The sequence below is a fragment of the Canis lupus genome, chromosome 34 (genome assembly GCF_003254725.2).
Source record: "Canis lupus dingo isolate Sandy chromosome 34, ASM325472v2, whole genome shotgun sequence".
NCBI classification, from domain to species: domain Eukaryota; kingdom Metazoa; phylum Chordata; class Mammalia; order Carnivora; family Canidae; genus Canis; species Canis lupus.
Window position 1 is genome coordinate 41,144,677 of NC_064276.1, and position 19,461 is coordinate 41,164,137.

The 19,461-nt window shown below is 49.3% G+C and overlaps 1 protein-coding gene across 6 annotated transcripts in view; it reads left to right on the forward strand.

Moving 5' to 3' along the window:
- Nucleotides 1-19,461, forward strand: part of LOC112645994 (uncharacterized) — a 197,138-nt gene that overhangs the window by 117,503 nt on the left and 60,174 nt on the right. The window contains exons 3-5 of one of the 6 annotated variants that reach the window (XR_003127407.3): nucleotides 1,547-1,867; nucleotides 2,631-2,968; nucleotides 3,510-4,008. The exons of 1 other annotated variant lie outside the window; for it this stretch is intronic. The gene's annotated coding sequence lies outside the window, so the exon portion shown is untranslated. Of the gene's footprint in view, nucleotides 1-1,546; nucleotides 1,868-2,630; nucleotides 2,969-3,509; nucleotides 4,009-12,247; nucleotides 12,432-16,847; nucleotides 17,001-18,619; nucleotides 18,819-19,461 lie in introns of those variants that run through there. 4 more of the 6 variants (XR_007408171.1, XM_049105723.1, XR_007408180.1 and 1 more) reach the window with 4 other exon arrangements.

Below are 19,461 nucleotides of genomic sequence, written 5' to 3' on the forward strand. Positions count from 1 at the left end.
CTTTATAAGCAAAGTGGGAGTGCGCCGATGAGGCGAAAGAATTCAGACTTCTGTTTCCACGTGGGTTTTGGTTAGTGGACGGCTTCGCCATGCCAGTTTTCACGGGTTTAATCTGTTCCTGGTAAAGTTAATTTAGGAAAAAGTTGCCCTGAAACAATTCAGATGGAAAAAAAATAATACATTGCAGCATCTAAAGTAAACTGTGGTTATGTAAAACCGTGAAATGATATCCAACTCGATTTTAACATGCTGGAGAGAAATCTATGCTCTCACATCATCAGTTTGGGTTTAAGGGTCTAAGTGGACTTACCTGTGAGCCAGGGTGGACACGAGCAGATGCAGCACCGTGGTCGGGGAGGCTCTAGGCAAACCACCACGGTACTCGCCGGCCGTCTCCACTTTGTCCGGATGCCGTGTACTCTTATTTATGATAGTCACACAGAGAGATAGAGAGAGAGGCAGAGACACAGGCAGAGGGAGAAGCAGGCTCCATGCAGGGAGCCTGATGTGGGACTCGATCCCGGGTCTCCAGGATCACACCCTGGGCCAAAGGCAGGCGCCAAACTGCTGCGCCACCCAGAGATGCCGTGTACTCTTGAAGACACAGCTCTCATCCCACCTCCTTGCTGAAATCTGTGCCAACCTCTTGGCTGTAAGTGGCATTGCCCTTCTCGGCGCGCCCAGAGCATCCTGCCTCGCCGTTCGCGGCGTCCACGTCCACGTCCACGGCTCCCTCATCTTGTTGGCACCCACTCGAGTGTATCCTTGCCCTGCCTGCCGTCCCGTAGCACGCCCCGTTAGCGCCAGGCTTGTGGATCTCCACCTCGGTCTCTTTACGCGGTGTTGGGCACAGGACCATCTTCCTGTTCTGTTTTCAATACTCGATTGTTGAAAAACAAAGAACGGTACAGCCGTGATAAAGCAAAGGGAATAATAAACAATCCCTTCATGAGACACGAGAGACAGACAGATTTTTTGGCTTCATGAACGAGCAGCCGTGCAGGTCCCGAGCTAGAAGTGAAATGTAGGTTTATTTTTGTTGTGTTTGTGTTTTCTTAGTCAAGGCGTTTAATCTACGACGCTGATTCCCTCTGCACAGATGGAACCTTATCATGCATAGGAGTCTCTGAAGGAAATGATTTTTGTTTAAACTTCGCCTTAAAAACTTCAAGGGAATTCAAAACAGGATTTCTTTAATGATCTGGCCATATTCTATTACCAGTTGCCAAGCCGAAAAATGTTTGGCAGAACTTTTGGCTTCTGAGGTTTGGGACACCTTCCAGGTAATCTGCCTCAGGATTTTGAAATACAAATAAATTAGTTCCAGTTCAAACTTTCTTGAATTGGAGCTGCCAGGCCTTGATTCCCCTCCCATCTGAACGTTTTGGTACAGAAATACCAACCAAGCAGAAAGAAGGTAATCGGCCAACTTTTTCTGAGGTTATTTAATGACCTTGGTTTAGAAGCACAACATGGGAATCAACGGTCTAAGACTTTGTGTTTCTTAACAGTAACTGACTTCGAGTTCTTGGGATTTATTTTCCAGGAGGTTTTCCGTGATTTTTATTTGGGAGAAGAGGATGAGGGTGTTCTTTGCTGCTTTGATTGGTCAGAAGGAAGATTCTGAATGTTCCTTTGTGAAGTGTTACACACTTAGCTTTGTTCTTACTACTTGTCCGGGAGCCAAGTGTTTCTCAAGTCGCTCTGGTCCCTGAACGTGATCATAAAGCAAAGCTCAACACGCGCCGAGAGGAGGCACGCCTGGGAGTTTCGGGTGCCGCGAGCACCACACCTAACGAAGAGGCAGGATAATTTGAATGAATGATACCACTTTAGTCCTTTCTCTGAACCTCAACACCAGTAACTGGTGAGTTCTGAGGGAAACAGACATTTTTTTGGATGCTGGAACCACTGAAGAAAGAAAAAAAGAAGAAAAGGTTAAGAAAAAAAAAAAAAAGGAGCACCCTCTCCCTCCACCCCCACCCAGCCATGGGCAGGTGATCTAGCAAATATATGAAGGGTAGAGGCTAGATAGGAAGCCACAGCAGGTCTTCATTTTAAGAAATCTCTCTTACAAACTCTTCTATTGGCTTTTTTTCCCCCTTTTTTTTTTTATTTATTTATGATAGTCACAGAGAGAGAGAGAGAGAGAGAGAGAGAGGCAGAGACACAGGCAGAGGGAGAAGCAGGCTCCATGCACCGGGAGCCCGATGTGGGATTCGATCCCGGGTCTCCAGGATCACGCCCTGGGCCAAAGGCAGGCGCCAAACCGCTGCGCCACCCAGGGATCCCTTTTTCCCCTTTGATTACTATGCAATTACAAAAGAAATAGAGGTCCAGGATAAAATGGACATTGTGGCACCGAAGAAAAACGATATAAAATTCAAAATTTCCCTTCAAAGGTTCAGATTAAGCGAAGTTTTTTTTCTCAACTTTGGCTTGGGGGGGGACTGATGCCCGGTACAATTCAAAGAATCTAGATTAAAATAATCCTTCTCATTTTAATAACATTTTAAATTATATATATATATATTATTATTATTATTATTTTACTTAAAAATCTTTTCAGGCCATGTGGGAAGTTTTTATAGGAGAATTTTCATGCTTTATATGATCTTTGTCCTTTTCAGGTGACCTTGAGCCTGTCTGCTCACCTGTAAGCTGTCCTCACAGGCTGGCATCAGCCCCACGTGTGACCTGAGTGTGGCTGGTGGCAGGGGTGGGCAGGCAACCTGCTTCTAGGAACTGGCCCTGCCAGGTTGTGGAACTGTCACGCAGCTCTGGCTTCACCAGGATTCCCTGTTTCATCTTGGAATACAGCAGACCCTGGGAAAATTGAAACAAGCACAACAGAAATTTTTTTCAGGGAATTATCATTTTTCATCTGGCTCTTTTCCATCCACCAGAGTGCCTTGTTACGTTGTCTGTTTTTTGACTTTCCAGAACCCTCCGTCGTGCTGCTTTGATGGTGAGCACTAAGACCGTGACCCTTGCTCATCCCCCTACCACCCAATGCCCAGACTCCAGTCCATTCCTTAAGGCAGACTTGGTGTGAGATGGTGACGTTATTGGTATGAAAACAGCAATAGCCAACATACATCACATTCTTTCTGTGTGTCACACCCTCTGCTAAGCCTGGTCGCTGACCCACCTCATGTAGTTACTGCTTTAAGCTATATACTGTTATTTATTCCAGTTTTTTTTCCTGAAGAGACAGAGCCACAGAGAGCAAGAGCCACCCAGGAACTCTGTGGGACATTGGATTTGAATTTAGGCCCTAATATAGGCTGAATAGCATTAGAATAGAAAGTACATAGTTACCAAGTTTGAGACCATTTGAGCATAAAACAGTGACCACGTTTGGCATGCCACAAGTCTATAATTACCCTTAAAAAAAAAATCTCCCAAAAGAAAATCTGTTTTCCACCATTGGAGGTGATTATTTCACCGTTTCCTTATGTTGATAATTGGTAATTTAAAATAATTAAATATTTTACATGTTTCCCCAGAAGAAACTCTATTTCCGCAAAACCAAATAGTCCTGAGTGATGAAGGAAAACTTTTCCTTATAGAAGAATGTCAACTCTGAATTTAGGCGGAGGGATATGGTTGGAAAGTCACCATTTGCAGCCATTGATGGACTTGATAATACAAGCAAGAATCCTCAATGGATGCTGGAACCACTGAATGAAGGTCTGATGGGGACCATCACCGCGCACTCCCCAGACTGCTCGCTGATTGAAAGGAAGGGAACACGGCTCTGCAGTAAAAGGACCTGGCTGCCATCACCTTGACTCCATAGGTGCACCTGACCCCACTTTTGATAGAATGATCAGATATTGTGAAGATCCCGATGTGGCACAAGATGATGTAGAAATGTCACCTATGAAGTATTCTTGCCAGCGGTGAATCTATTCAGGCTTTACATATAGCTTCCACTTCATAGGGAATGTGCAAACTAGAAGGAAAGCCTAGCCAGCACCATAAGGAAGTGAGTAAAAATAAATAAAATAGAAATTCCGGAAGGCAGATGAGTCTAACGACTACCAGCCTGGACTTGCCCATAATTAATGCCCTGGTACAAAAAGAGAGGGGAGGAGGTGTTTGGGGGTTACATAACGAGCAAACGCTGTCTGCGATCCCACACAGGATACTGATCTGCACAAACCAGCTGTAGAAAAGATATTTTTGGAACGGTTCAGGAACTTTGAATATGATATTAGGGAATTGCTAATAAGTTGTGTCAGGTGTGATAATGATACTGCGATTATAGAAAAAAATATCCTTCTTTCGAGATGCGTGCTCGAGTGTTAGGGAGCGAAGCATGATGATATCTGTAGCTTAAGTTAAAATACCTCGGCGATAAAAGCTGAAGGAAACACGGCAAAGTGCTAATAATTCGTGAATCTGAGTGATGGCAGGGATACATATGCTCTTTCTACTGTTGGTATTTTTGGAATGTTTATGATTAAAAGGCGTAAGGCCTCGGGAGGAGCGCGGCCGGGGCTGGCGCGGAGAGCCCCGAGGTGCGGGCCGGGCCCCCAGCTGGCGGGAGCCCCGTCATCGCGATGCCGGCCCCGGACGGCCCGTGGGGCCAACGGGACTGCACACGAGTGAGCGGCCTGGCCCAGTGACGGGCAGGTAGCAGGCTCTAATGAGCGGTGGCTGAGACTGCTCCCCGGAGGAGCAGTCGGGGAAGCCAGGCCCGAGTCCGGCCGGGCTCTCGCTAGCGCGCCGCCCTGGGCTGCTGGCCCAACCTCACCGCAGCTTCGCTCTGGTTTTTGAGATGGAGGCAAGGATGCGTCTGAGGCTGTGGGGGGGTTAATCCTCCTGTCATATTAATTAATTAATTAATCAATCCTGTGACACCCGTCGGGTCACTAGCGCGGGAAACGCTTAAGAGAGAGTAGTAGCAAGAGGGGCTCTGCTGTCAGACAACGCCTGGGTCTTCAGAGGCCGACGGCTGCTGGAACGTTCCAGCAGGAGCTCTGGGGGAGGCCGACCGGTTAGCAAGGGGCGTTGGGAGTCCCTGTGGCCTCCACCCAGGGTCCTGCCGTGGGGGTGCTGCGTGCTCCGAGCATGCGCTGGGGGCCGCGCTGCAGGCCAAGCTTTCGGCCTGCACCGGTGGGATGGGCCCTGGGAGGCCCAGAAGATCCAGGCTTCTCCACGCACACGCGGCGTGCATGAGGCCGGCGGAAAGGGAAGGAAGGGGTGAGCTGGGGCGTCGGGCTCCCGTTCGCTGGCGTGGCCTCTGCAGCCACGGGTGCCCCGGAGCCACGAGCCGCCCTGCTGTTTCCCAGCGTGGGACTCAAGGGGGCTGTGGGAGCACCGTGCGAGGGAACGCTGCCCAGGAAGACGGACGGCACCGTCATACCCGGGGCTTGTGGCTAGGGGAACGTTTGATGATCTCATTAGGGTCGTATGAAATGTCTCATTTTCATTTGCACACTGAGTCTGTTTTTCCCTCTTCCCTCCGACCATCTCTCTTCACTTCCTACTTTAGACACCAAGGGTCTGTGGCCGACCCCTGTCCCCAGGATTAAATTCTGCAGACAGGGACACGTGTGTCGCTAGGAAGCTACGTGGGATCCAGAGGCCTGAAAACACATCAAAGCACGTGAACAAGCGACGGGAAGTGGGCAGTTACGAATGGACAAACCTAAAGAAACGAATAGGTTTTTATGGCTCCTGAGACAGAAATGTATGCCCCAGTTCATCAGCATCTTTGTTTTTGTCTCCCTGGGCATATGGCGACACCACGTTTTCCGGGGAAGGCCATGCAGTGGAGTTCCGGCCAATGGAGTGAGGACTGGTGTGATCCGTGCCGTTTTAGGAATGGCCCATAAAAGCTGCCATGTGTGCTCATCACTCTTTTCTCTGCTTTTCTTTCTCATCAGCTGGCTTGAGCGGGAGAACTTTTAGGGCCAATCTGAGGTTAGAAGCTCACGATTGAAGGTGCCTGGGTTCATGACTGTGTAGATCCCAGGAGCCCCTCCTGGTCTTACATTGATTGGGCTGTGATGTGGGCAAGAGATACTATTTTATTATGTCAAATTGCAGTAATCTGGGGGGTTGTTTGTCGCAGAAGTTAGGCCACCTTGAATAATGCGTCCTTTTGACCTTCTTTTCAGCTGCTACGTATGGCAGAAACGTTATTCACTCCCCAAATTACGTATTTGTTGATCTTTTTGGTTGCCACCAACTTTCAAAGTAAGGAAACCAAGAAGCTACATAGAGATACACGTTTTCTTTGCAATCGGTCCCTTCTGACATAAACAGTACAGCCAGGGTGCCCATCACCTCGTTCCCTGCGCACACCAACTGCGAGGATCTTGAGAGGGAAGACAGTGGAGTTTCAGAGAGGGTAAGCAACTCGGACAAGGTCACACAGCTAGTGTTTGCTTTGGATCCAGCATTAAAAAAAAAATCACATCATTCTGAGCTCAAAGTACTTGTTATTTTTACTACAACGATCCTTTTTAAGAAAAGAACAGTCAAGAAAGGGGAGGTGTTCAGAGAGCGTGTATAAGACTTTCTGGAGAGGTAGCAAAACCTTGCCAAAAATATAACTGGGTACAAGGTCCTACTTCAGAAACTCTATGAATAGACTCTAGAACAAAACGATGGGGGTAAATAAAAAGGAAAGAAAACAATCATAAATCCAGACTATGAGATGAGGTGCCTAGTGTCCCAGGTCTGTGACTTTAGTCCAGTCCAGTCCAGAACTTTCTTATGTTTCTATAATCAGGTATTTAGGGCTCACTTAAATTTAATAAAATGTCATTTTTTTTTATTCAGAATACCTGGGGTGATGACAGTCAAATTCCTTTTTTTTTTTCAAGTTAGTGATTTTTATACCCTGCAGGTGTGCATATGAGTCAGCGTTTTCTAGAGAAACTGAACTACTAGGAGATCGTCTGTCTGTCTATGAGGAGATATTTAGTCTAGGAGAGTGGCTCCCGTGATCCGCGGGGCTGCCAAGTCTGGAAGGGGCGGGCGGCAGGCGGCGGGTGGGACCCAGGAAGGAGCCCACGTTGCCGCGGGAGCCTCCCGGCAGCCTGGAGACAGAACGTCCTCTGCCTTGGGAGGAACCTTAGTTTATCTCTTTGAAGACCTTCAGCAGATCGGATGAGGCCCACCCACATTATGAACAGTAATCTGCTTTATGCAGAACCCACTGACTTAAATATTGATCTTGTCCATATGCAAGAAAAGAATCTTCGGAGCAACATCCAGACCGCTGTTCGACCAGAGGGGGGAGTAACGGGGGCCTGGCTCACGCGCCGCAGAAGCAACCGTCACAGGTGTGAGTCCTACACCAAGTGCTCACATCGACGTAGGCGCTGCGGACGCCTTTGGTTATGGGATTGGCGGGGCTGTTCCCGAACACGATGGCCCACTCTTATGTGTCCGGTTGCGGGCAGAGGAGTGGGCGCACCACGGAGGCCCACAAGCACGTGCGAGAGGTCGGAGCAGAGCCCTGGACGTGAACATCAAGGCGCAGGGAGCAACAGAGACCTGGGGCCGCAGAGGCCGCCCTGGGCATGGTCCTGGAGCCGTCGCCATCCCGCCCCCGCCCTGGCTCCGGACGCTCCTCACGTCGGTTGAGCTCCCTGCTGCCACTTGTCTGATGCTTAACTTTTCTCCGTGGGTTTTGGCCTCTCATCCTCTTGTAGCTCACTCGGAACGTATTTTTCTCTTTTCTAATAAGCCCAACACATCCCGTGGTGTCATGTCACATTCCAGGATCTTTCATCCCGGAGTCTTTTCTGCCGTTTTTCGCTCCTCTAGCAATGGTATCCCTGGAGGCGCTTCCATCCATGTACAGCCAACAGATAATTACTTTCATGGGAAATTGTCAGGTGGCACAGTTTTCCTTTGGGAATAGATAAAAAAAACAAAAAAAAACAAAAAAACCGACCGCAAGCACATCTTAGCAAGTTATAATAAAGAGCTTAATTAACAGGAGATGGCATCGATCTGTGATGAGCGGGCCCCGCGTCGACAGCCAGCCGTATCGAAGACCCGAACAGGAAGGGAACCCTGCTCTCCTGTCGTCTCCGGCTGTCCTTTGCGTCCAGGAGCCACAGCTGCACGCTGTCACAGGGCTCGCCTGGGCGTGCTCCTCGCAGAGCCCTTGGCACCCCCGGCCGGGGCGTCTGCTCCAGCCTTTGCTCCATCTGTCAGGTGCGTCAGATGCTGGAAGGCGTGAGCAGGCCCTCCCTGAAGAGCTGCGCTGTTTTCTGTTTTTTCGTTTTTGTCTTTGTCTTGAGGATGCCTCCAGCCAACGCCTTAAGACTTCCGCTGGGATGCCCTGTTATTGCCGTCGGCTGGTCGTCTTTGCAGGACAGCGTCACTGTTGGATGCTCATCTGGACTTTTCCAAATGTAAAGCAGTATCGCTTTGCTGATTCTAGAAGATACGGGCGGGACTTGATTTATTTTTTTATTTTTTATTTTTTTATTTTTATTTATTTATTTATTTTTGTTTTTTTTGGGGGACTTGATTTATTTTGCAGGTGGTCAGACCATCTTTTTCTCCTTTGTGTTTTATTCTCTCGACAATGAATTATTTCCTGTTTGCATCTGTAAAGTGATGAACTTGGATGCCCTTTTCATCCTAAAACCCAATGAATAATAGTATCTCCACAAGCGAGCTGTACAATTTTTGGAATCGGGAACGGTGTTTCGTGTTCGTGGGGTATCTTCACACAGCAGCAGCGTTAGGTACTCTACAAATATTTAGTGAGTGTTAGAGGCTCAAGTCCTGTGTGCCTGGATGGTCTTCCGTCAAATTGATAACCGGGCGACAACTATGTAAAGTCTGTCTAAAAATGTCTCCTTTTGGAATGTTAGAGACTAAAATTTGACTGAGGGACAGAGTGGATGTAAAGGAGAAAGTATCTTTGATAGAAAAAATATTTCTAAATTTTTTTTTTTAAAGGGGAGAAGTATGAAGAGTAAGTGAATTCCATGTACCTGGGTTATGATGAGACCCTCTGTAACTCAGCATTTGGGTGAAAAGTATATTCGTGGAAGGAAGCACATGGTTAGCCGGGTGGTCACCAGGGTGACGGGCCACAAGCTCACGGCTGTCGGCTTCCCGGGCAGCTTTGGAGGTCGGAGTCAGTGCCGAGAAGCGGGTGGGCAAGTCCCTTCTAATTGTGACCACGCAGGTCTCAAGAGATGACCTGCAGACACAGGAGATGCTGTTACTCAGGCAAAGCAGCCGACACCGCAGGACTTTGCCCGCGGTTTCCTGGCAGCACATGGGGGGCAGGTGTCGCCAGCAGTTCCCTCTCCCAGGGCAGCCTCCTCTGGCTCGGGCCCGGGGAGCGGCTGCATCGCCCCGGACCTGTGGGCCGCTGTGTGGCAGGGTCCTCAGGAGCAACGCGTCCGAGGGGGCCTAGGGCAGCGGGGACCGCACCCCTCGGAGGGGGCGAAGGAAATCGAGCGGGAGAGCAGGGGGAGGGAAAGGCCTACGGGTGAAACGCCGATCTCTTTAGACTGGTTGGAAATGCTACTTGGGTTAACAGGACGCTGGCCCTCCTTCCTGGTCAAAAAAAAAAAAAAATCCTTAAAAATATCCTATAACGCTAAAACTGAGCATCCCTGAATTTACTTGATATGAGGGTCCGAGTCCCAGGACTTATCTTGTGACTCTTCAGGAGAACTGTGGTCCTGCCGCGCCTCCCGGGTAGATGCCGCGATCTGCAGAGCGCGGCCGAGGCAAGGGGCTCGGATGCCCTTTGCGGTCACGGTTGCCGGCTCTGCTCTGCCGATTCCAAGGTGTTACTTCAGCAGGACAGAGGAGACCTCTCGGTGAGGGAGGAGGCAGGGGGACCCCAGGGGGTCGGCAACCGCGCCCACCCGCCTGTCTCCGGACGGGGCGAGTGCGTCCGGCCACACATCTCCTCCTTTGTCTGGACACGTTAGGCGCCTCCCTGACTCCCTGTCCGTCAGGAGCCCAGGAGGCCGCTGGGCAGGCTCAGGCTGTGCGGCCGACGACGGGTCCGTGAGGACGGGGCGTCCAGCGGAAAATGCCCTCTGCTCACGGTCGTGCCCGATGTGCTCCCACGCGCCTGGCTGCGGCGAGCCGGGGTGTCGGGGCCCTGCGGACGGTGGACAGCGTCGCTCCGAAGCCCGCGGCCTGCCCCTTACCCACGGCCTGCGCCGGTGAGCCCCACGGCTCTGCACCGCGCCCACCACTTCAACTTTTCTTTACAGATTTTATTCATTTATTTGAAGCGGGCAAGCATGGGGGGTGGGGGCAGGAGGGGCGGGGGGAGAAGCAGGCTCCCCAAGGAGCAGAGAGCCCCACACGGGACTCGATCCCATGGCCCCAGGGTCACCACTGAGCCCGAGGCACACGCTCAGCCACTGAGCCTCCCGGGCGCCCCAGCCACCACTTTAATCAAAGAAATTGTTTTTTCCTCTCAAAAATAATTCTGGAATTCTGATGTAAATTACCGTAAGGCTCAAAGGGGCGTTTTATTGCCGCGTTTTCTGAAAGATACCCCAGGTAGCTGGACGGCAACCTCACGGTCGATTATTTAAAACCGCACATGCGACAGTCCTTCAGAAACATGACTGATTTCTGCTTTTGATCATTATGGACATAGGACATGACCTTAGGGTAAGAGAGGCGGAGGGAATGGAAAATTAAAGGGAGAACGTGTGTTGAACTCCTACCAATTGCGGGAACGGCGACAGGCGCTTGGCGGGCAGTGGCGATTACACAGATTTCACGATCCTTCCTCTGCTCAGTTACAAAGTTCTCATCTAATCCTAACAAAGTCGTCTTCTCCGCAATCCAAGCCCGTGTGCGTCTTACACTTTCCTAGAAAAACCTTAATTTCACTACTTACTGAGCAGAGCCACCAAGTTAAGCACTTTCTAGGTGTTTTCCAGATTTTGTGGTTTTCCTCTCACAGCTGGAGAGTCAATAAATATTGGTGCCAACGATTAGCAGGTGAAAGAACTGAGGCGACACCAAGTGACGTGCGCTGCCCCATAACACGGAGGCGCTGAACTGGGGCTTTCACTTGCAACCCAATGACCCAACGAGTCGGTACATTAGTGCTCACTGCAGTGAACGTAGTCGGCGTCTGACACTGAACATGATCACAATCTTACTGAACATATTCCTTGTACTGTTTTTTTTAGAATTTTTATTATTTTTAAGATTTTTATTTATTTATTCACACGAGACAGAGAGAGAGAGAAGCAGAGACGCAGGCAGAGGGAGAAGCAGGCTCCATGCAGGGAGCCCGGTGGGGGACTCGATCCCAGGACCCCCGGTCACTCCTTGAGCCGAAGGCAGATGCTTGACCCCTGAGCCACCCAGGTGCCCCTTATACTGTTCTTTTTGTATCTTGATTTATTTAGTAACTGGAAGTTTATGCCCCTTAGTCCCCTGGATCTGTTTCACCCACCCTCCCCCCAGTTCCCCTCTCAAAACCACCCGTGTGTCCTCTGTATTTGAGGGTCTGTTCATTTGTCCCTGTTTTCCTTTGTTTTGTTCCTTAATTTCTACACATGAGTGAGATCATCTGGTATGTGTCTTCCTCTGACCGACTTCGCTCACTCAGGATCCTACTCTGTGGCTCCATCCAGTTACAAATGGCAAGATCGCATTCTTTCTTACGGCTGAGGAATGTTCCAGTGTGTCTATGTACATCTCCTCTTCTTTATCTGTTCATCGATGGACGGACACTTGGGTTACTTCCATATTTTGGCTGTTGTAAAGGGTGTTGCCACAAACATAAGAAGCATATGACTTTTTGAATGATACCAGGGAGTTTTGTTGTTGTTGTTGTTTGTGAATACCCAGTAGTGCAATTACTGGGTCATGTGGAAATTCTATTTTTAATTTTTTGAGGAACCTCCATACTGTTTTCCATAGTGGTTGCACCAACTTGCATTCCCACCAATAGTGCATGAGGGTTCATCTTTCTCCACATCCTACTGCCCTCCAGATAATTATACTGTAAAATTCAATGAAAGGTTTTATAGTCTGGGCAGAGCCAGGGCCCACCATGGTGAAATCTGATTCAGCGATCCCTATAAAAATTGTGCAGGTTGATTTTCCATCTAAGGAACAGAACATGTAGCTACCATATTGGATATTTTATGGTTCTTGATAGCCAGTGTTCATTTTGAAAGAACTTAATTATAACTGCCACCAACTGTGGATGAAATGGCCAGAATATATGCCATAGTATGCTAAGGTTGGTTTCTCAAATTAGGGACGTGGATCTGAATTTGAATTTCTGGGAGACGACATAGATGCTGAACATAAGAAAATGATCTTGCTGGAGAAGAGGAATCCCATCACTCTTTTGGAATCAGTCTTTAGCAGTACAATTTAAATGTGGAAACCCTGAGTAAGAAATAAAAACAAAGGGAGACAGAACATGGAAGACTCCTAACTCTGGGAAACGAACTAGGGGTGGTGGAAGGGGAGGAGGGCGGGGGGTGGGGGTGAATGGGTGACGGGCACTGAGGGGGGCACTTGACGGGATGAGCACTGGGTGTTATTCTGTATGTTGGCAAATTGAACACCAATAAAAAATAAATTTATAAAAATAAAAAAAAGAAATAAAAACAAGATTTAAAGAAAAATGCCTGCTAAGAAGAAAGGCTAATCTTTTCCAGTTGGAGAGAAGGTAGTGGACGTCTAGTTGGAGAGAAAGTTGGTGAGAAGGTGGTGGACGTCTACCGTATGGTGAAACTTATACAGGGCGCTTGATACTGGTCTAAGTGGATGAGTTTATTGACTTTAACAATCAACTAATTTATGTTATTAAAGATCAAATGTAAAAAATATTTTATGTATAAAATAGGTAAGACTGAAAAAAAAAATAGGTAAAACCACATTAATCTTGGTTTGCATAGAGCACGTTGACATTGTTGTGCCTGGCCATTTTGTTTTAGATGGGAAGGTTATAGTACAATAAACATTTCAAATCCTTATGCAATTCATCTGTATGTTTTAAATTTGATTTGCACTTAAATCACTGCAAGGTTGGGTGGTAAAGACCACTTGATGTCTAAAGAAGCTTTTGGGTTTTTTAAAAAGAATCATTTCTGTCAGTTTTTAGTGAGAGCAAGATGAATTAGAGAACCAGAAGGCTTCACAAAGTAGAGCCAAGCTGTTAGAGCAAGTTCTACATTGGGTGACATAAACCCTTTCATTTTTATCAAGACGCGTCTCTGAAAATAAAAATGAAAATAGACGATATTTAAAACACGGACGGCACAAAGGTAGTCAAGGAGTCCGTTTCTGAAGCCAATATTTTCATCATGTCATCACTTAGTAATAAAAACAGTGCGTCTCCTCATTCAGTCTCTACTTTCCCAGAGAAAGAATCTATTTGTGAAAAGGCTGGCTGAGCTCAGATTAGTACAAGCGGGAGAGCGTGTCCCTGCTGCCAAAGGAGCCTTGTCCCTGGCGGGGAGACAGACCAGGGCCGGCACACGATGAGTCGGTGTAGTACGTGCTGGCGTGCCGTAGCAGAGCTCGGGGTGTGCTGGGACGTGGACCGGGAAAAGATGACCCTGGTAGAGGACAGACTGGGGAAAGCTCGATGGAAGAGGCCAGAGCGTGAAGATCTCACCAACTCCAACACCTTAGCTCAACATGGGTAGTTGTGCTGGGAACAGAAATAGAATGGCCTGTAGGTTTGGGCTTCTCCTGCCTGGAACGGGCCGCGGGTGCAGATCCGTGCTCCTGGCAGGTGAGAGGAGGGATGTAGGGCAAGCAGGTGCTGACAAAGTGGTGATAAGACAGTAGTGGGATTTCTTCTACTTTGTGATTTTACTTCTGTAACGAAGGAGACTTTATCTGCTTCTGTTCGAGTCCTTCTGCCCCCAGTGAGGATTCACCCCACAGCCCACCTGGCATCCTCTTCAACCTGTTTCTTTAAGGCTCAGCTCAAAGGATTGCTTGTTCTGTGAAGGCTTCTCTTACTCTCCAGGAAGAATTCTCTACTCTCTTCTCAGGGGATTTAATAATACTGCAGATTTAAAAAGCTCGAAGGCACCCAAATCTTGGAATCATTCCAAAAAAGATTTAAAAAACATCAACATACGATTTTTTTTTTCAGATATGGTGCTATACTAATTGAAGGCTAATAGCTCGGGGTCCCAGCACACGATGGTGCCGATGCCGGGGGGTGGGGGCTCCCCACCAAGGCCTCGGCAGTCTCCCTGCTGACGTGTGGCGCAGGAAGGCTCTTGGCTCTCCTTGATCCTAATGCTCCTTTGGAATTAACCTGAGTTCCTTAATCCAGAGCAGTGAACTCCCAGGTATACAGTTAACATCATCTCCTACAGTATCTTGGTTCCACTTCTCCGTCATAGCTCTCGTCGCTTTGCTTAAGGTGAGGCCCGGAACACTTGCCCCTTATGTGTGCTTCACGTGCAGTCGGACCTATAAACAAACCAAAGACAAAGAGGGGAGGTGCTGAGAGGAAAACAAGGAGAGAGAGCTAGATGAAAAAACCCCAAGAAAGCAGGAAAGAAGAGAGAGAGAGAGAGAGAGAGAGAGAGAGAGAGGGATGAGTTGATTGAAAAAGCATGCACTTATTTAAAAAGGAGTGGGTTTAAGCCGGGAGACCTAAATCTCACTCGGTACCAGCTGAGCTCGGTTTCTCAAGCTCCCATTGGTGGGTAGCTCTCCCGCTGAAGAAGGATCTAGTATGTAAGTATTTCGCTTTTACACGTGATCTGAACCTGAATGCGGGACGACTGACTCCTTCACCAGGGACCCAATCAAAGAATAATCAGGGTGCTTCTCACCCTGGAGGAAAATCCAGCCCTTTCTTAAGGATTTTCAAGTGGAATCTGGCATGAGATTTATTCCAATTTCGCCCCACGCGCTGCCTCTGGAGGGGCACCCCCAGTGACATGCGGTCCAGGGCCCTGGGGCAGAGAAGTGCCCAACGAGCTCGGGCGAAGGGGGAGCGAGCACACGGGCATTTTTTCTGCACCTCAGAAGGGCCGGTGCCCACACGCTCTGCTCCCAGGCCGGTGCTAGACGTGGACCCAACGGCCTTGTTTGCGCCTTGGTCCCCGTGCTCCCCGGGGGCAGTTCGCGGTCTTCAGACCTGTCCCCAGGGAAGGGGCGCGGTGGGCCCGGGCTCTCCAGCGGGTGCGGCTGGCCCGCTGCTTGCTCGGCCACGGCTCTGGCTCCCGCCTCGGGGCGCAGACCAGGCTGAGCGGCTCTGGGGGGAAGTCGGGCCCAGCCTTCCTCCCACCACTTGCCAGGCCCGGCGGCTGTGGGACCCCAGGGTTCGCTCCCCATCCTCCCCCCCAGGCACAGGCTGGGGGCGCTGCGGGGGCAGCTCGCGGGGGCTCAGTGCTTCACTCAGCTGTCTGGAGGCCGAGAACAGACCCGGCCGGAGAGAGGCTGACTCTTGGGGTGCACGTTCAGCGCGGCACTGCCTCCAGGCCTGGCCTTCCTGATGGCCTGGAAATGCGGGGGGCTAGAGTAATGGGGTGCTGACGGAAACCCCAGTGAACTGGGAGGAGCGACTTTATGCTTTAGATGATTGTCCGGCCCTCTCCGGCCTCCTCCTGGCCGTGGGCCTGGGGCCCTGGCTTGGGGTGCTCATAGAGCCTCACCTCTGCTCAGGTGCTCGTAGAGCCTCACACCTGCTCGGGGTGCTTGTAGAGCTTCACCCCTGCTCAGGTTCTCATAGAGCCTCATCCCTGCTCAAGTGCTCATAGAGCCTCACCCCTGCTCAGGGTGCTTGTAGAGCCTCACTGCTGCTTGGGGTGTTAGTAGAGTTTTACCACTGCTCAGGGTGTTTGTAGAGCCTCACCCCTGCTCAGGGTGCTTGTAGAGAGAGCCTCACTGCTGCTTGGGGTGTTCGTAGAGCTTTACCACTGCTCAGGGTGTTTGTAGAACCTCACCCCTGCTCAGGTGCTTGTAGAGCTTCATCCCTGGCTCAGGGTGCTTGTAGAGCCTCACTGCTGCTTGAGGTGCTTGTAGAGCCTCACCTCTGCTCGGGGTGCTTGTAGAGCTTTACCACAGCTCAGGGTGCTTGTAGAGCCCCACCCTTGATTGAGGTGCTCATAGAGCCTTACTCCTGCTTGGGGTGCTTGTACAGCCTCACCCCTGCGGTGCCTGCCATCGCTGGGCCCCCGCCGCCACCAAGATGAGCACCCGGGCTGTCGCAGGGCCTGGCGACCTGAGGAGAGCAGGCCGGACTGTGCAGCCTGCCGAGTGGGACGCCCTGTGGCCGAGCAGCACCTGCCGCAGCCCCTTGTAATTGATGCGGTGGCGGGCGGCCTCTGGGCCACCCAGGCTGCACAGCCCTATCTGGTCCCCAGGGACCTTGGCGGCGTGGCCTAGGCTGTCACGGCCCCTGGAGCCCGATCGGCAGCCTCTACTTACCTCCCCAACGGCTTGGAAACAGGAAATGCTTCTGGCATCAAAGGAACTAAACTTTACGCTAATAGTCAAAATCATCCCAAATCTGAGTTCTTAAGACTGATATTATATTTTGAAAAAGCCACAGGAACCCACATAACAGATTTTAAGGCGATTCTAGTTGACATCAAAGAGAGCAATTTCCCTTTGAATTAGCCTGACGGTAAGGAGCCAGGGGTGCTTATTTCCTCTCGGTCCTTTTTATATGATGTTTAGGGATAAAATCATTTTTTTTTTTTTTTTTTTACACAGGGAAAAGCAGCAGGTCCAAAGTGTATGGGAAACTCAGATGATGGTCATAAATATACAAGCAAATGTACCACTGTTTATTTTCATCAGAAGGTGGAACAAAAGCCTTGGGTTCCATCAGGTATTAGATTGTGATGAAATTTTTCATTGATTCCATCTTCTGTTTTTTTGTGCTGGTTTCCATGTGTCTGTAAGGAGGCACCGTCTTCCCCCAGCAGCCAGCACCTGGCTTCATGTGTGCTTATCGTGCAGGGAGACAAAGCCGGAGGCGTAGGAACTCTGTAGGACTAAATAAAAGGAGCACCGACCGAGCAGTAAGGGGCATTCTGACTTGGTTTTAAATATGATTTCTACTTGGGGGCGCCCGGCTGGCTCAGTTGGAAGAGCGTGCGACTCTTGATCTTGGGGTCATGAGTCCGAGCCCCACATTGGGCCTAAATACATATATAACTTAAAAAAAAATAAAAAAAAACATATGTTCTATTTAAACAGACAAGAATCCTCTCACAACTTAGAAGACATTTCTAGGAAATGTGTTTTTTGGTTTAGTTTTTGTTTTTGTTTTTGTTTTTTTTAATTTTTTTTGTGAGGAGAACTTCAGTGGTAAAAACAGATCAAGGAAAAGATACGGGGTCTCTTTTTCTTCTGCGCCCAGAATAAGTATCGCTCATATGTGGTGGTGTTTCTGGAGACGCCAGGAATAAGGGTGTGCGAGTCTGCCCAGTGCTGACCTTCTTGCCGGAGCCAACACACAACGAAGAAAGGATAAGAAAAACACATTATGAAAAAAAAATCCCCCTGCCCCTCAAAAATCAGAACTTGAAGTTCGGCAGAAAGACAGGGACATAATAAAAATTACACTGCATTCTCTCTCTCTCCATCTCTTTTTAAAGATTTTATTTATATATTTATTTGAGAGCGAGCGAGTGAGCGATCACGACCCAGGGGAAGGAGCAGAGGGACAGGGCGAGGAAGGGGAGGGAATCTCAAGCAGACTCTGCCCTGAACTTAGAGTCCGGCCTGGGGCTCGAGCCCTTGACCCTGAGATCATGACCTGAGGTGAAACCTAAAGCCTGACGCTTAACCAGCTGAGCCACCCAGGCCTCGCGGCACTGAATTCGGGGTGTTAACATCAAAGAATACTTTGCAAAAATTAAAATGTGAATTTAATACAAATACAGAATGAATACCTGCCAAAGACCTTATCCGACTCCTTTATTAATGAGGAAGTCACTAAATCATAAAGCTGGTTCAAAGGGCACCTGAGGGACAGGGGGTCTGTACGTAACTTAACAAAGGGATGTTCGGTAGATTCTACGTTAGAAACGAACTGGTCAGTCTCCACCAGTACGATGAACTATGACATTGGGGTTACTTTTTCATTTGGGCAAAAAAAAAAAAAAAAAGAAAAATACTGTGTATTAGACACAGGTCTGTAAGAGGACTTGTGACTTTGCAGAACCTGAGCCTTTAATGTCTGTGTTATTTTATTATTATTTTTTTAATGTCTATTTTTATTTTTTATTCCTTTTTTTTTTAAAGGTTTCATTTATTTATTCATGAGACACACACAGAGAGGCAGAGACACAGACAGAGGGAGAAGCAGGCTCCATGCAGGGAGCCCGAAGCGGGACTCAATCCCGGGACCCCGGGGTCATGCCCTGGGCTGAAGGCAGATGCTCAACCAGAGCCCCCCAGGCGCCCCTAATGTCTATTTTCAATGGCAAAGTCAAGCAGAGGCGGGTTGTTTTAGAAAACTAAGTGATCCTTGAGCAGCCCCGTTCAATACGATTTCAGAGTGACATGGAAACAACAACACTCCGCCTTTTGTTCTTGTCTCCAAGTTACAGGTAACTTTTCTCAACAGGTGACATACGGAATCCTGAATTCACCACGTAATCATCTGCTCCTTTTTTTTTTCTTTTTTTGACAGCATGATGCTTGGTAAAAATGAAATTTTAATCGAGTCTCTGTCAACCTTTCGTCATTCCTTGGTTCTCTCGGCATCGGTAGTTGGAGCGTGTGTACTTTGCAGCTTATGAGTCAGGCCGCCGATGGTCTCAGCCCTCCGCCGCCGCTCGCTGAGCGGGAAGGACGCCAGCGACCGTGAGAATCTAGCGTGTCCGTGGCACGTAAGGATATTGTGATGCGAGCTGCACCGAGGCCCCCCGGTTTCCTCTCTCTCTCTCTCCCACACACACCGGAATTCACCCAACGGGAGTGATGAGTGTAGACGGTTTAATGAGGAGCAGAAAAGTGCAACACTCCAGAGGAAGCTAATCTTCCTTTGGGTTTCTTAATTAGCTAAGCAAGAGAAGCACAGACTCCGCGTTGGTCTGGACCTTGGAGGTTAACTATTCCCATTTCTCTCTCAAAGCAGAAGTCCCCAGAACAGTCTGTGATCTTTGCAAAATGCAAATTTTATCGTGTCACCTTATGTTAACATCAGTCGAGGGCTCTCCGGCTCTCCGTCGCGCTCAAGATAAAGCCCGGCTTCCCTAACACGCCGTACGAGGTCTGGCCCCTCTGGCCTCTGCAGCCCCGAACCTCTTCACTCTTCTTTCTCCCTCGGTTGTGGGCTTTGTTTTACTCTTTCAAACATGCCCTTTTCTCATTGGCTTGTGTGCCTAGGCCGTGTCTTCTCTCTGGGCAGCCCAGAGTCCTCGGGGAACTCCCCCCGGAGGCCCTCGTCTGCCCTGGTGTAGCCCCGGGTCCCTTTACGTCCTTGAGCTGGAGCTCCGTGGAGGCCCAGGTTGGCAGACCAGGCGACTACGA